This window comes from Anabrus simplex, chromosome 2 (genome assembly GCF_040414725.1).
Source record: "Anabrus simplex isolate iqAnaSimp1 chromosome 2, ASM4041472v1, whole genome shotgun sequence".
Lineage (NCBI taxonomy): Eukaryota > Metazoa > Arthropoda > Insecta > Orthoptera > Tettigoniidae > Anabrus > Anabrus simplex.
This window is the reverse complement of record NC_090266.1, coordinates 945,432,001-945,448,397: the sequence shown is the minus strand read 5'-3', so window position 1 is coordinate 945,448,397 and position 16,397 is coordinate 945,432,001. Positions and strand designations below refer to the sequence as shown.

At 40.9% G+C, this 16,397-nt stretch overlaps 1 protein-coding gene across 1 annotated transcript in view; it reads left to right on the top strand.

Moving 5' to 3' along the window:
* Window positions 1–16,397, top strand: part of LOC136863206 (lipase member H-A) — a 286,766-nt gene that overhangs the window by 117,470 nt on the left and 152,899 nt on the right. The gene's annotated exons all lie outside the window — the stretch shown is intronic.

Sequence of the window (16,397 nt, the reverse complement as noted above, 5' to 3'; positions counted from 1 at the left end):
ATCACAAATAGAGTTGACAATTTCTACTTCTTCAGCCTTTTCCGGCTGCATTACCAACCTATGAAATCTATGAAATATGAAGGCATGTTACCAACTTGCGAGAAACTGAAAATTCAATTCTGCTCGAATATTTATAATACATCTCTCTGTAAATAAATTGCAGGTCTTTTTAGAAGGAACTTGGGAAAGGAAAGTTCCGTACTGTGTACCGTTGGGTACCGGCAGAAAAAAAAAGCACTGGATCTACTGAATTCATCAATTTCAGTGGTATGTGCAAGTTGGAAAGAACAGATGGTGTGTCATAGATCTTATATTTATGAATACAGAATGCTCTCAAGGAATTCGTAAGGTAAACAGGCGGTATTTAACATTGGCGGTGGGCTCTGAAGAGCACATTAGCACGTGAACACCCGGTTCAAATGCATATTCACGCATTCCTGGATAACTCAAAATTGTTTCCTTTGTTTCAACATCATTTCATCAATCGATCGAAAGCATTAGACTTCTATTGAGGCTCCATTACACTGACAGCTGTTCGTTTTGACTGACAATGCAGGGAGCACACTGGAAATTGTGCTACACACCTGTAGACCATCCGTAGTTCGTAACCGCGGGAAGAAGTTTGCTTTACGCTATGGGTGGAGAATCGTTTCAAGTGAAATTAATTTGAGTATTAGTAAATGTAGCGGCTGCCTGGCCGAGGCGGCAAAAGCGTGCTCGGTTCGTCCGGAACGACGTGGGTTCGAGTCCCCGTTAGGAAGTCGTAAAATTTAAGAAATGATATTTTCCATTTCCGGAGGTGCACATGGCCCTGAGGTTCACTTTATCCTTGTTATACCTAAGCGAACTTCGTGCTGCATATGTTAAAACAAGAATAGTGCTCATATCTTTTAATATTCGCTACAATAGGCCTACAGCATTGTAGCAAAAATGAGTACCAGGTTATTTTATTGCATTATAATCTATTTTTAAGTCCTTTTTTTATAAGGAAACAAGACATTGCGAATGAGATCCACTGATTATTATAAATTCATATTCATTTTCCCTCATCATTTTTTAAATTCCAGTCAGTGGATAAATTTTGAAATTGTAATTATCATTACATTTCGTTTCATCTCGTACCATTAGGGTCGGATGACCTAGGTGTTAGGCACTTTAAAGAACAAACATCATCATCATCATCATCATCATCATCGTCATCTGAGTCTGTACCGTAATCAAGACCATGGTCGTTTCCATTCAATCCCAGCCTTTTCCTTTCCCATCCTCGCCATAAAACCTATCTGTGTCTGTGCAACGTAAAGCAAATTGTAATAATAATAATAATAATAATAATAATAATAATAATAATAATAATAATGTAAGAGTTTTGTCTGTACATAACTCAGGGCCTGTACTACGAATGTCAGATAAACAGCCTGCATGTAGGCTGCATTTTTGCAAACTAGCAGTTAAATATATATATATTTTTTTGCATACTACCAACGGATTTTAACTACGGTATAGTTATGCGGAAGATATAGTGTACCCTTTGCATGATCCTCTGCGGTGACTTTTTCTTTCTGGATTCTGCCTCGGCTAGCCCTGTAATAAAATATACTCACCGCAGACTTCTCTTCTCTCCAGGGGCGGTGACGTCCACTAGACTGTCGGGGTGCATAGCGACAGGAGGATATGAGGCTACTAGGCTAACTATACTACTGAAATAAAGGAACTACTGGCTCAGACTGAGGTTTAAATAAAATTTATTAAAATGAAAACCGATAAATAAATAATTAAACATGAAATTGAAAACAATAATAATAATAATAATAATAATAATAATAATAATAATAATAATAATAATAAACTGATCCAAGTGAGTGTATGTGACAAGTGTAAATGATAGTAAACTCAATGCAAACAGGTCAAAGACAATTGATTATCCTCCAGATCAATTAACAAAATAATAAAGGAGGTTCAAAATGAAGTTTCCTCGCTAATTCATACACTGAATGTAATTAAACAAACACAATTATCTCCAACTAATTTTGTCATTTTCAACAAAAATCTCTGTTACTTCAATTGAATGACTACTCCTTTACATGGACCTAGAATACAATTTTTTACTGAAGTTTGTTACTTAAAATCAACATTGTTCGTTACCAGTTATTAAGTAGGTATTAGATGTGTGTACACATATAATTCTATGACTCAGAACATTCAATAATTCGTGGGACTCAACTCTCCCCTTTACCAATCTCTTCTAAATTAATCACAATAATCTTTACACAGATTTACTGATCTCTGATGGCTAAATGTGTCCATCTGACATTACACAAATTTTATTCAGAACATTGATTGTCAATAAATGGTTATGTTAAGTTACAAATTTAATGTTGACATCATTGTGTAAAATCATAAGGTGGGAGGTCAATCGCCTCAAGTAAAATTGAGCATCTAATCGACTGAACAGCTATTGCATTCAAAACAATTTTACTTTGACCAGCGTTGATCATATTCGGTCTCACAGGGACCCAGATTAGCGTACCTAGACATGACAAAATACCTCACACATATTCCTAATTTCTGGATCAATTCTGTCTAAGTGAACACATAACAAAATTTACAATTATCAGGTGCGCTGTTCAGTGATATCTAAAGTTATTATGTTTGTCGTTTAATATCTAATCAATAAGTGAATCTTAGATGCTGTTTAGTTACATTGACTCGAGCTCTCGTTACCCTAATATTTAATCAAACACAGCGGAAAATCTTCTGTCTTAGTAAAAGAAAATCTATCTACAATTCTAATCACGGTCAGTCACCGCATATGCTATAATAAAATTAAGTTCAAAGGAAAATTCACCTGAAATAAAAGACATGAATATGTAAACATTCTACACTAATTTATGTACACACCGATTCACGCACATGGTCGTAACAAAACACAAATATAAGTAAACAGTTAATTTTATATATTTCTACACCGCGTTGATTTCAATGTCCATGGATACCTTCATTGAAATCAGCGGCGACTATGACCCAGATGTTTGTTGCTCATGGCTGTCAACTGCCCTACAACAACTCAAATGACATCTCATGTCAGAATGAAGTGTAACAATCAAATCAAACATGGCGCAAGAAAAACCTCCCGGGTGACGTTAATACAACTCAAAATTACAGTGGATCTCGGCCACATCCTATTCCTGACAACATCAAAATGAAAACCATTTGATATTATTTTTCATTAACTGAACTTGGCAACGCTGCACGTGTCAGTGTGCCTTGTTTAACCATCACATAAATAAATGTTCGACAATTAGTTGTGCTGATTGTTTATTCACAATTAGGTTCTTTACATCGTTGTAGTAAGCATTTTCTTAACTCTTTAATTTCTTTATTCTCCGCTTATTTTTATTTATCCTTAATCATATCGTCGAAGACCTCAAATTATACTCATGACCTCGAGTATACAAATCATTGCGCTGTTCCATCATATTCAGAGCTTCGCGCAGGCCCACTTCTTATATCTTTAGTCTCAATATCATTTATCTCTCATCTTTCCGCTGGCATATACATTATTTCCTTCTTTATTCAAATTTGTATCACATGTCTCTCAGCCGAACCACTAACATAGAAATATCTCTTTTATTTCTCTCAGGATAAATTCACCATCAGTGCTCATAATTCTTCCTCATAACCGACAAACCAACGTTCAATCTTCCACAACCAATTCATCGACTTCAAAATAGCAACAATGGCTTTTTTTACTTTTATTCTTATCAAAAGGACAACAAAACAATCTCAATTGGTTTCCAAGACTAACGTGATCAGCGATGATCGCGTAAAATATGCAAACATGAATATCAAAATCGCAATTAGTGGGTTAGCATACCACAAAAAAAAATCACAACGTCAAAACATCTCCCTGCGCGAAATAAAATTATTATTGTCATTACACCATGAGAATAAAATTTCCTAGAGCTTACAGTACTTGAATAAATCATCATCATCATCATCTGTTTACCCTCCAGGTTCGGTTTTTCCCTCGGACTTAGCGAGGGATCCCACCTCTACCGCCTAGAGGGCAGTGTCCTGGAGCTTCAGACTCTTGCTCGGGGGATACAACTGGGGAGTATGACCAGTACCTCGCCCAGGCGGCCTCACCTGCTATGCTGAATAGGGACCTTGTGGAGGGATGGGAAGATTGGAAGGGATAGGCAAGGAACAGGGAAGGAAGCGGCCGTGGCCTGAAGTTAGGTACCATCCCGGCATTCGCCTGGAGGAGAAGTGGGAAACCTCCCGAGGCTGAGTGGACCCCGTTCCAGCCCTCGTACCACTTTTCAAATTTCGTGGCAGAGCCGGGAATCGAACGCGGAGAGAGATAATGAGGTGAAGAAATTGTCAGATGTGATATTTCTTCCCTTCTTCATATTAGGTTCATCAACTTCTTTACTTACAAAATCACCAAGGCGCTCGTTATTTGGCCCAGCATCATCTTTTCCGAGATATAGGGAAGCGTTCACGACATATTTGGAATTTTTTGTCTACCGCCATTCAATAGTTCAGTCTATATTTGTCTGGTTTTGACTGCGTAGATTTACAGCGGCATTTAGAAGGGAAGAGCTACTCGTCAACAGTTATGCTCCAGGTGTATAGCTACATTGGGTATTTGTAATGAAGACGTACAATATTTCTGAAACCAATGCAAATTTGTCTTATTTTAGTCTTTCTGACCTTGCAGATTTGACGTCAAACCTCAAGAAACGCATTATTTCTCTGAATCTATCCCGAGCAATTGTTGACTTCTCTGACCACAATGAGTCCCGTTCTAAGCTCCTATGGTAACGTGAATATACAGTCAATCCTCAATCTTTAGACACCAATCATCTGACATCAGTACACGATGGATCTCTGTCTCACAAGGTGGCATTCCCTACTCGTCACCGCCGATTTCGCTCAAATTTATAAAACATGCAGGGCTTGGCTAGAAATGAAAGTACCTGAAGTGGGAACTCCAGATGGCCAAGCGTATAGAAAATAAAAATAAAAACAAAAATGTTGACGCAGCTCTCGCACTGTATAACCCACTTACGTTAGTCTGCACGCCGAGCAGTTGTTGGCGAAGCGGTAAGAGCTCGGACTGATAATTCGTGTTAAGAATTCATTATTATCAGGTTATAATGTTAATCTAAGATATATCGAACTGAGTAGAGGTGGGTTCGATTCCCACCTCAGCCATCCTCGAAGTGGTTTTCCGTGGTTTCCCACTTCTCCTCCAGGCAAATGCCGGGATGGTACCTAACTTAAGGCCACGGCCGCTTCCTTCCCTCTTCCTTGTCTATCCCTTCCAATCTTCCCCACCCCCCGCAAGGCCCCTGTTCGCATAGCCGGTGAGGCCGCCTGGGCGAGGTACTGGTCATTCTCCCCAGTTGTATCCCCCGACCAAGAGTCTGAAGCTCCAGGACACTGCCCTTGAAGGCGGTAGAGGTGGTATCCCTCGCTGAGTCCGAGGGAAAAACCGAACCTGGAGGGTAAACAGATGATGATGATGATGATGAAATAAATAAATAAATAAATAAATAAATAAATAAATAAATAAATAAATAAATAAATAAATAAATAAATAAATAAATAAATAAAATTAATTATTCACCCCTTTGCTTAAGTGGAAAATGAATAATATAAAAGTTGAGAGGGAAAAAAGACAGTCTTCGCACGGGGAGCCGAACCCACAACCATCGAATTACCAGTCCGAGCTCGGCATCCGGACTAACTAAGTGGCTTATGCGGTGCGAGAGCCGCGTCAACATTTATATTTTTATTTTAAATTTCTATACGCTTGGCCATCTGGAGTTCCCACTTCGGGTACTTTCATTTCTAGCCAAGCCCTGTATGTTTTATAAATTTGAGCGAAATCGGCGGTGACGAGTAGGGAATGCCCCCTTGTCAGTGCATGTCACAATATGTTTCAAAATCTTGTCCGTGATCATAAGTCGCCAAGCACTTACACAACTCCCATTCACAATACGTGTAGCTTTAATATCACCAATTACCCCAACTTTCCAGGTCGTGCCATCTGGAAATACAATTTCTGCACCTGCTGGAAGCTGAATCAGGCTCTCGACACAAAACCTGCCTCGTTCTATGATGGCGCATCCTCTCCGTTGTCGTCAAATTGAACAATTCCTTAACCGTTAGCGAGGGCCTCCTCTCCCGATGACGGAACTAAACAGTGATCCTGGCCTCGCCCCCTTTGACGACCGCAAGAAGTCCCTGGCATTGCAAGACCTGATTAGATACAAAGACAAAGTTTTTCTTAGTTTGTCAACCCGAAAATAATATTTACAGCAAGTAAAAATGCACCGGGCTATATAAACCTAATAGTCCGAACATAAATATAACAGTGATGAAAGAAACTGTAAACTAAATACTTTTAGGCCTGAAATTTGCAAAGAGTCTCAATTATAGTCCATAAATTACGAAATGAAAGTTTAGAAATGCATACCTGCTCTATCAGGTTTTGCTACAGTTTCAAATGGCATGACATCATCTTCTGATGACGAATCTGAAGGTACGAGCTGTGATCCTTCATCAGACAAAAATTTCCAAGGGTTCCCCTTCAGATTCCTCATCGGAAATGCCATTTATGACATCAGTAATATTTTGTTCAGCAGTAAGTCGTTGACGTGCGGCCATTGTTAACTATTCACACACCGATACTGCAAAACTAACAACCTATTGCACAACAAAGCGTGGGTAGTGTCCTTACTGCACGATTTTTCAGATGTGACTAAGCGGTTTCGTACCTCTCCCTTCCTCCGCAGCCAATGCGATGTTGCCAGCTTGGTCACTTCATATATGCTTGGAGAATCCCGGTGGCACATGGACTAAAAGTATAAGAAGGTAAATGAAAGAACAGATGTTAACATTTTATTATCAAGGGCGGGTCAAATCTGACCCGGCCGCGGTTCTAGGAAAGTCTGGATTTCTTAAAACAGGAGTTGACCCCCGAAAACTAAAATTATGTGTGGTTGTTCAAGACCATTATTTATGAAAAGTCATGAAAATCTAGCACTCCAGGTAGAGACACAAAGAAGATAGGAAAGAAAGAACTAACAGCTGGGTCACAAATGACCCAGCCGCGGTTCTAGTGTTGTATTTTTACAAGAGTACTTGCAATATGAAATGCTGTCGTGTTTGTCAATTGTCAAAGTTTATGCGGCAAAGCATGTAATTGATAACCTGTTAGAATTAGGCTTAAAAATGTTTATTTTCCCACTTGAATTCCTATTCTGATTAAATATCACCTCTCAGTGAGCATTGCGCTCTAATAGTCTACCGTTACTTGTCAGCCCGACTGCTTCCAAGTTAAAGTTTCCCATCACTGTTTATGAATTAACACAGCAAAATCAAAGTTTAGAAGTAACTTACTCAACTGTTCAAAAGGTACTTAAAGCTGGCGAATCATACTGAGTTGACACAACACACTTTGTGTCTGGAGAAACACAAATATAACAGAGTACGTTGAACAACAATGAGAGTTGGAATAACACTGAGAATGAATGCTTTTTTTTTTATACGGGGGGCCCCCGTAGCCCGCTCCCCCGCCGTGGCAATCGACTCAATCTACATTGCCTCCGACATGCTATTAGTTTCTATGTAGAAAAGAGATAGCAGGGAAGAGTGGGAAGTGATACAAGGAGTATCTGCCGGTTTCCGAGTTAAACTCGCTACCACGGCAAAGTTTGTGTTGGTAAGGTAGTGTTAAGGTGTGGTATTGAAGGGTCAGGGAAAAACCACATAGGCAGAAAAGAGAAAGAGCCTACGTGTAAAACCTGACATCTTTTGATAGCACATGCAAGGATGTGGGCCGGAAAAGTCCAGAGGTTGTGATAGTTAGGAATATGTGTTATGCAATCATAACCATTTCCTTGCCATTGTCTGTTATTATGGGGATCAGTCCTTCTTGTCACTGCCGGGTCGGCATTACCGACAAGAGAATGAATGCAGTAGGCGTGCCTAATTTATACATTCATGGCCACCACAGGGCTTGGCTTCCTGCCCTCAGGGGTTTTGAGTCCTTCGTATCCCTCCGCAATGGGGGTGGCTTTCTTTAGCAGAAATAATTTTATTACACACGTATATATATTATTACAGGTATTGCTGAAGTCACCATATTACTGCTAACACTCTGCCAAACGTCACATCGAAAATCGATCGTAGAGTTATTAATTAACTTGTAAGCGTGGGTGGCAATATCTTCTCCTGACGACCCACTATAGGTGGGCGTAAATTGACCAGCGTGATTTCCAACGCGGGATATGCATTTCAACGACGCACTTTCTCAAATAAACCTTTTACACATATAATTAACCACAGAACTTGCACAGAAGATCTGATATTTTCACCTCACTGTCGGGATCACACTGTTCCTGCTTTAATACCCTTCAGATATCCACGATTCACTGAATTATTAGATCCGCTGGTTTCAAATGAGAAATTTAAAGCGTTGCCATTGGCTGAATATTGCCTGAGGGTATTTGACGTTGTTCCGGATGGATCACATCATTAGTTTTCAAGGGGTGGTCGGTGTCGCTTTGTCCTTCCTTGCGAATATCTCTTCTCTGTCTTCCGCTCGTGCTTTGTTCGAAACTAGGTGTGATTTTACGACTCTCGGCATCCTGCTTCTAGTGAGAACACAGCAACAGAAATATGTAGTTGCCGATGTCCCGAAGTTTATTGGAGGGCTGTTAGCAAGTGCTATTAGTTTAAGACATCCTGCTACGTACCTTAACGTTTGTTACTGGGATTTGGGCTTTGTCCCAAGAATTTATATTTGAAGTACCATGCCACCTGAGTGAATTTTTTCTGCGCTGGCTATGTTAGCGACCAGATATTTGATTAAAATAATCATCAATTATTCCATATCAATTCGGCATACGGATGCAGCAGTAATATTTTTATTGTATTGGCAATAAGGTTACCGGAAATGTAGTGACATTTAGCGTGGTGGTATACTTGTTCCCTGGTGTTTTCGTTTGTTTAGCGCAGGGCCTCTCAAACGCCCAAAATCTCATGCGTGCAAATCGAGGCGCAAGAGCTCCGTGCACTGTGCATCGGTCCCGCTCGGCTCGGCTCGGACCAACGCTTCGTCTCTGGGCTACTCGGCTAAGCTCGGCTCGGATTTGGAGCGCTACGGAGCAAGTGAGGAAGAGGGAAACATGGGGAGCGAGCGAGACAGACGTGGGAAAAGGGAGAGACAGCGCTATTGCTCCAAATCGAGGAGTGGGGGTCTGCACTCGGATCAACCAAGCGAAGTCGTCTTTTGCACCGTGCACAGTGCATGCACCAGGCGCATGGACTCTGAGAGTCCCTGCTGTAGTGTACGGGAGTGCACGGCATTCAGGGTCACCCACAGAATATTTTTGTGTTGTGGATTGTAGTATGCTTGCTGTTGATGACTGGATTTGTTGAGTCATCGGCCGTCAATAATTTGATTGTTACGATAGTTATTATCATCATAGGCAATGACATGTTTGACTTACTAACAAACTGTCAACTTGAAAGGTAGACAAGTACGACCGAAGATGAGCGTGGGATGGGAGCAGTTACCCCTCTGTGCCCCCTACGTTTCCTAGTGCCGATAACGGCAGTGTTCTATTATTATTATTATTATTATTATTATTATTATTATTATTATTATTATTATTATTATTGATGCTTGTTGTTTAAAGGGGCCTAACATCGAAGGTCATCGGCCCATTATTATTATTATTATTATTATTATTATTATTATTATTATTATTATTATTATTATTATGCAGCCTGGAAGTAGTCACCAGGGAATTGTTGATAGCTATGAAATACTATTCCCGCGACGTCCTTGTAGGAAAACGTGTAATAATATTGTGCGGAATAATGACAATATTACTGCCAGAGAAATTAATAGCAAAGGTACATGTGTAGGGCGTTCAGAAACATATATATGCGCTGTAGTATCACTTATTGGTATTGTATTCACGCAGTCTGCATAAATAACATGCAAATCTCTCCTGATTCCTATTTGATTAAATCACATTAACATTCACTGACCAATGGCTATGTGGGGTGCTCCCTTTAATGCCCGTAATTGTATATTTCGTCAGACAATTAACACATAAATCCTGTGTGAGAGAGAATTGTTGTATTTACAGAACCCTATTACAACTGTGGGCTCTTCGATTATCCTTGACCAGCAACGGAATTACAGTACCGTATATATTCTTGTTGCTTTTTTAAGAAAAATATTGGTATTCATCGACCTAGAGAAAAGCAAAGAACAAAATATTTATTTTATGTAGGCTAATAGATTGTTTTATGTAAGTAATACGTTGCAAAATTGATTTTCTGTTATTAAAGTACGTTTACATTGTTTACATAACTTTGTTACAGTATTTACCTGGCTATGTACTATGATCCTTGTCAATCCCACGATGGTAACGTAGGCTAATTGCCCTTCAGGCATTCTCACACTGATTTCGTGTACTGCATTCAGGTGTTTTCATGTCCGACTCATTGGCTGAATGGTCGGCGTTGAGACCTTCGGTTCAGAGGGTCCCGGGTTCGATTCCCAGCCGGGTCGGGGATTTTAATCGCCTCTGATTAATTCTTCTGGGCCGAATGTTTGAGTTTATCCCAACACTTTCCTCTTGATATTAATAAAACACACTACACTACCAACCACCAGAGAAAAACGCAATAGTGATTACATCCCTCCATATAGGGTTGGCGACAGGAAGGGCATCCAGCCGTAAAACAGGGCCAAATTCACCTGTGCGACATAGTTCACACCCGTGACCCTGCAGGTGTGGGAAAAGCGGTAGAGAAAGAAGATTAAGGTGTTTTAGCATGGTGTTTGTACTTCTGTTGTAACTTAAAGTATTATTACAGTACATATGTTGCATACAGCTTTATTGGGAACATTTTCAGAGACATCAAAGAAGTCCCATACAGCCGATCTCTTCCTACTTGACATTGTTGATATTTACAGTACCGCTCAAATCCCGCAACTATTCTTCGACCTTCGCTCAACTTCTAAAGACTGCAGTACACTCGGTTTTGTTCCTTTGCACAGTCATGTGTTGCAATGATAAACGTCAAAACGGAGGGTGTATTTTGTTCGTTGCATTCCTTCAGCTGTTTAGCTAGAACAAGGCTAATAGGCTAAGGTTACAATAAGTCTGTCATATTACCGGTCATGTTAGCATATCTATGGCATAATGGCTACCTGAGATCTAACTTTCCAGTAGAAAAACAATACAATGTGTGCAGAAAGACCGTGTCTAAAAGTATGTTTAAAATACACTAAATATAACATACCCGTACGTACCGTAATAGTGATTTTAAACAACAACAACAACAACAACAACAACAACAACAACAACAACAATAATAATAATAATAATAATAATAATAATAATAATAATCATAATAATAATAATAATAATAATAATAATAATGTTATGATTTTTACGTCCAACTACGTACATTTTTGCGGCTTTCGGAGATGCCCAGGTGCCGGAATTTACCGTAGTGCCGCAGTTCTTTTACGTGCCAGTAATTTTACCGACACGAGACTGACGTATCTGAGCACCTCAAATACCGTCCGACTCGTTGGCTGAATGGTCAGCGTACTGGCCTTCGGTTCAGAGGGTCCCGGGTTCGATCCCCGGTCGGGTAGGGGATTTTAACCTTAATTGGTTAATTCCAGTGGTTCGGGGGTTGGGTGTGTGTGGTATATTCACATTAGAAATCATCCTAGGTAGGCCCCTCATCTTCACAGACATGCAGGTCGCCTAATAGGCCGTCTACTAGAAAAAGACCTGCACCAGGCCTCTCCGGAGGCCATACGCCATTATTATTACTCAAATACCACCGGACTAAACCAGTATCGAACCTGCCAAGTTGGACTCAGAAGGCCAGTTAAGCTATGTTATCAATATTAGAATGGGGGGCATGTTAACTGGAATGCCTGAGAGACTCCGTGAACGGGTATTTTCATAGTTTATTATGCGTATTTGGCTGTAGTATTATCGTTCTCAAGTCATCCAATTTAGGTTATTCCTTTTGCTTATTCATTATGATGTTTATATCGTACGCACTATCGCGATCCCATAAAACCTCAGCGACCACTTGTACGCATGCTTCATCCATCCAAGAACGGGCGAGAGAGCGATCGTGTGACGTCATGCTGTCATCGAGGCTTCGTAAGCGAAACGAGTCCGAACCTGAACTCGAAAGTGTCGAGTACCGCGATTCCAGGCATCACTCGCGCACGTCACTAATTATATATATAGCAAGATACCCGTGTTTCGCTACGGTATTATACTAAAATTTAGAACTGAATGCTAATTGTTTTAAATATAATACGCCGAAATTCGCGATCTGACTCGTTTTCTGAGAGAATCCGTCAAAATTCGCGATCTGACTCGTATTCCAATAGATTACGGCAAGTGTCCTCCCATTTTTCAATCTTTCTTTCCAGGAGTCGATTTCGTACTTCCCGGGCTAGGTCCAGGCATTCCACCCGGTCAGTTGGGTCCCTAAATCTTTGCCATCTTTTCCTATAAGCATTTTTAGTATGGATCAAATCCTGAAGAAGATCCGGCGTTGGTGTCGTCTTGGGTGCCTTGGCGGTACTGAACCCGCGGCTGGACTGTATTCGTAGTCATTACCAGGCCAGGACCCGTTTCCAGCGCGGTCCGCACAATTTGACGACGGTCCAGAACATTATTATTATTATTATTATTATTATTATTATTATTATTATTATTATTATTATTGTTACCGTGTTTTTGTGGTAGTTATGCGTGAAAGAAGGTGCGAGGTGGTGAACGGGTCTCAAGCTACTAAAGTAAAATTAATTAAAATTTAACCAGGTTATATTTTCTTTTCAAAAACAAAGAAATAACAAGCATGGCAGGTACAAAGTAGCAAGTCAAAGGGTAGTTACAATATTTACAGGATTTGGGCTTCGAGCCCTGAAAACACAATGCTTGGGCAATCAGCGCAGTTTTACCTCCAAACACAAGTTTCAACAGAGGGGCAGAAAACCCCATCCATGCCTAGGAGCCCTAGCTCCAAATTACACTAAAAAGCCTCCACGAGGCATACAACACTCAATTTTCAAAAGAGCCACTCGCTCTTAAATTTAAGCCTCTCCCAGGCCACACCAAACTCCACCTTCAAGTTGTCCTCAACAGACATAAACACAGGGGTAAAATACCCAATCTACTGAGGTCTATTAAATGCAAAGGAGGTTAATTAAATGACCTCTAAAATAACAATTTGAGAGGAGGCGAACTTGCACTCCTAATACACTTTGATTAAGACCTACTTGGCACTAGGCCGTTAATACAAGGGCTAATCCCATACTAAAGAGGTGACTTAAGAAGAGAACAATTTGTTTTACGTTAACGAAGAATAGGTTGAGAAAAATAAGTTCACCTCAAAACAATATGAGTGGGAGCTCGAGAGGGTTAGCACTCTCTATCCCAGTATGTAGCTTTAAAAGAGAATATATGAAAAGAGTAGTTACATTTAGGAAAAAGTTACATGGTGGAACGCTTCGAACCCGCCCCGAGAGTTAAACTGCTGAGCTAGCAAAGAAAGAAGTTATTAATCGGCCATTACCTTGTTGTTGACCGCTGCCGAGGAAAGAGGCGCTTCCCGCCTCCTGCTATGTACCTTATACACTGAAAGATGGAACAGAAGTGGCCCGGAGACCCTAAAATCAGCAGTTTATATATTCTCGCGGAAGTTTCTAGGCGTTAGGGGAATGAGAACACCCTCCCACGAGGATTTTATTGGTTCATCCATAAACCCCCTACACAATACTAAGAAGAAACACATAATTGGTGGAAAATTAATTTAAGAAATTCGGGATAGGCTAGATTTAAAACAAGGGGAAAGAAGGGGTTAATATTGCCAACTTAACCAATGACTGAAAGAAATTTAGCAAAGAACGAACATTTGAAATAAAAATTTCTCCAACAAAATAGTTCTTTGACTCCGCACTAGGGTGCACTATTGTTGATCTTCAGTAGTGTCCTCTAGAAGAGAAAGTTCACACTTCTTACTTCAAGCAAAACAAAAACACATCAAAAATGACACAGTTCAAAAACTCAAAATTTTCCACGTGGTGACATCTTCTGAGAAGGTAGCGAATTAATAGCGTATATAAAGTTCAGACTTCCTCCAGCAGAGGAGTTTCAACTGGCGCAAATTTTAAATTAGCGGCGTGGAGGTGTACCGCCCGGTACAGACCTCCCCCCCCAAAAGTACCTCCAGGGGTGACACATGAAATCTGTTTGAAACAAGGTCCAAGTTATGCTGTGGATATGAAGATTGATTGCAGAAGCATTTATAAGATTTCTTAATTTGGTTTGATTCAGTTTCAAAATTTTGTTGTTGCAGGTGAAGTAAAGTCCTTATATTTGTAGAAGTTGAATTTCTGAAGATAAACTTTTAATACTTAGAGGTGAAGAAAAATTTTGCAATTGCCACCAAATATTGCTGTTGAATTCCCAAGTGTAGTCATTGCTTATCGTAACTGTCCATGTAGTTGATGTTAATTAAGTTGAATGGCCAGACCGGCCGTTGCAGCTTGCGTCCAAAGGGAGGCCGCTCGGACCCCTCAAGTACCCTGAGATACCGCTCGCCCGCACTATGAGGGGAGCAGAGGTGTTGAAACACGCCGCGCCCGCGGTGAACATATACAGGCTGCGGGCAAGTAGCAGGACGTGCGCCGCGCATCAGCCTCGGCCGGGAGGAGAGCTCCGGCTCGCCGTGCACCTGACGTACTCGCTGGAGAAGAGGGGGCCCGTCCTCTGCCCCAGTTGCTGCACGGCGCCGCGCAGCTACGGGGGCACTGAAACATTAAAGCTAGGCGGCAGAATTGTCTTGGACCATCATCTTTTGAGGGCACAGCCTTGGTGAAGAGGTTGAGGGGTCAGCGGCGTGCAGATGTCCATGGCATTTAATATAATCCAGCCACAGTGTGTATTGGAGCAGGAGACGGGAGCGTGGTAATGGCCGAGGCAAGGACAGGATGGCAGTTTAACAAATCGGGGGAGGTTTCACACAAATGCTTACATATAAAACAAAATATTATAGAAGGGGCAGAATGCCTAGGAATTGAAAACTCAAAAAAATATAACCTTCATATCCCCTTTCACAATAATATGAAGCAAGTTAACACAGAAATTACACCGGTTTCACCTGTGACAGGTGAACCCTAAATATCCTCTCGGTGGCTGGATTGCTTACTAACAACGTAACTGGCGTAAGAAAATCGAGAATGATACAAGGCCCATGAAATCTGGGGGCAAGCTTGCCCGCGGGAACAAAGTTCTTGACCATCACCTGGTCACCTACATTCAAAGTGGTGGGTCTCCGTCCACGATCATACCTTTCCCTAACCTTTTCATGAGATACCTTAAGATTGGCTTTAGCCTTCTTCCAAAGATCTTTAATATTATCCGGATCTATTGTCTCGGGTAGAATGTCACTCAGAGACCAGAGGTTAGAGAGCGGCGAGTTGGGAACAAACTTGAACATCAAAGAAGCTGGAGTAAATTTATGTGATTCATGAACCGCCGAATTCAAAGCAAAAGCTAACCAATGCAGGGACGTGTCCCACCTGGAATGATCTTCATGATGATAGGCAATAAGTGCGGACCTGAGATTACGATTAACCCGTTCAGCCAGAGATGGTTGAGGGTAATAAGCAGAAGTAGTTACATGAGAGATGGATAAGTCAAAACAGAATTTACGAAATAAATTAGATGTAAAAGCCTTAGCATTATCAGATACAATATATTGGCACGGACCAAAAGAAGCAAAAATAGAATTTAGGCAAGTAATGGTGGACTGAGCGGTAGCCAGCTTAGTCGGAAATAACCAAGAAAATCTGGTAAAACCATCTACACACACAAGGATGAACTTGTTGGCATTACCCTTTGACTGGGGGAAGGGTCCTACATAATCAATATACAGGCGTTCCATGGGGCGCGACGCTTGCTGAGAGGACAAGAGGCCTACCTTGGTGGACATGGTCGGTTTACTAAGCAAACAGGATTTACAAGCCTTTACTAGTTCACGGATTTCACCATCCATACCTTTCCAGATGAACATTTCACGAATCTTTTCACGAGTTTTAAAGATACCCAGATGCCCTCCTAATGGGGTCTCATGATAATACTTGAAGATCATAGGTACAAGAACCGCTGGAACAACAACTTTCATCATCTTATCATGCCTCGAAGGGCAACATAGAACACCATTCCTCAGAACATAAGGGACAACAAGTTCCCCAGAAGAAAGGGTTTCCATTATCGGAGCCAGCGTCGGATCTTCACGTTGGTATTTCTCGA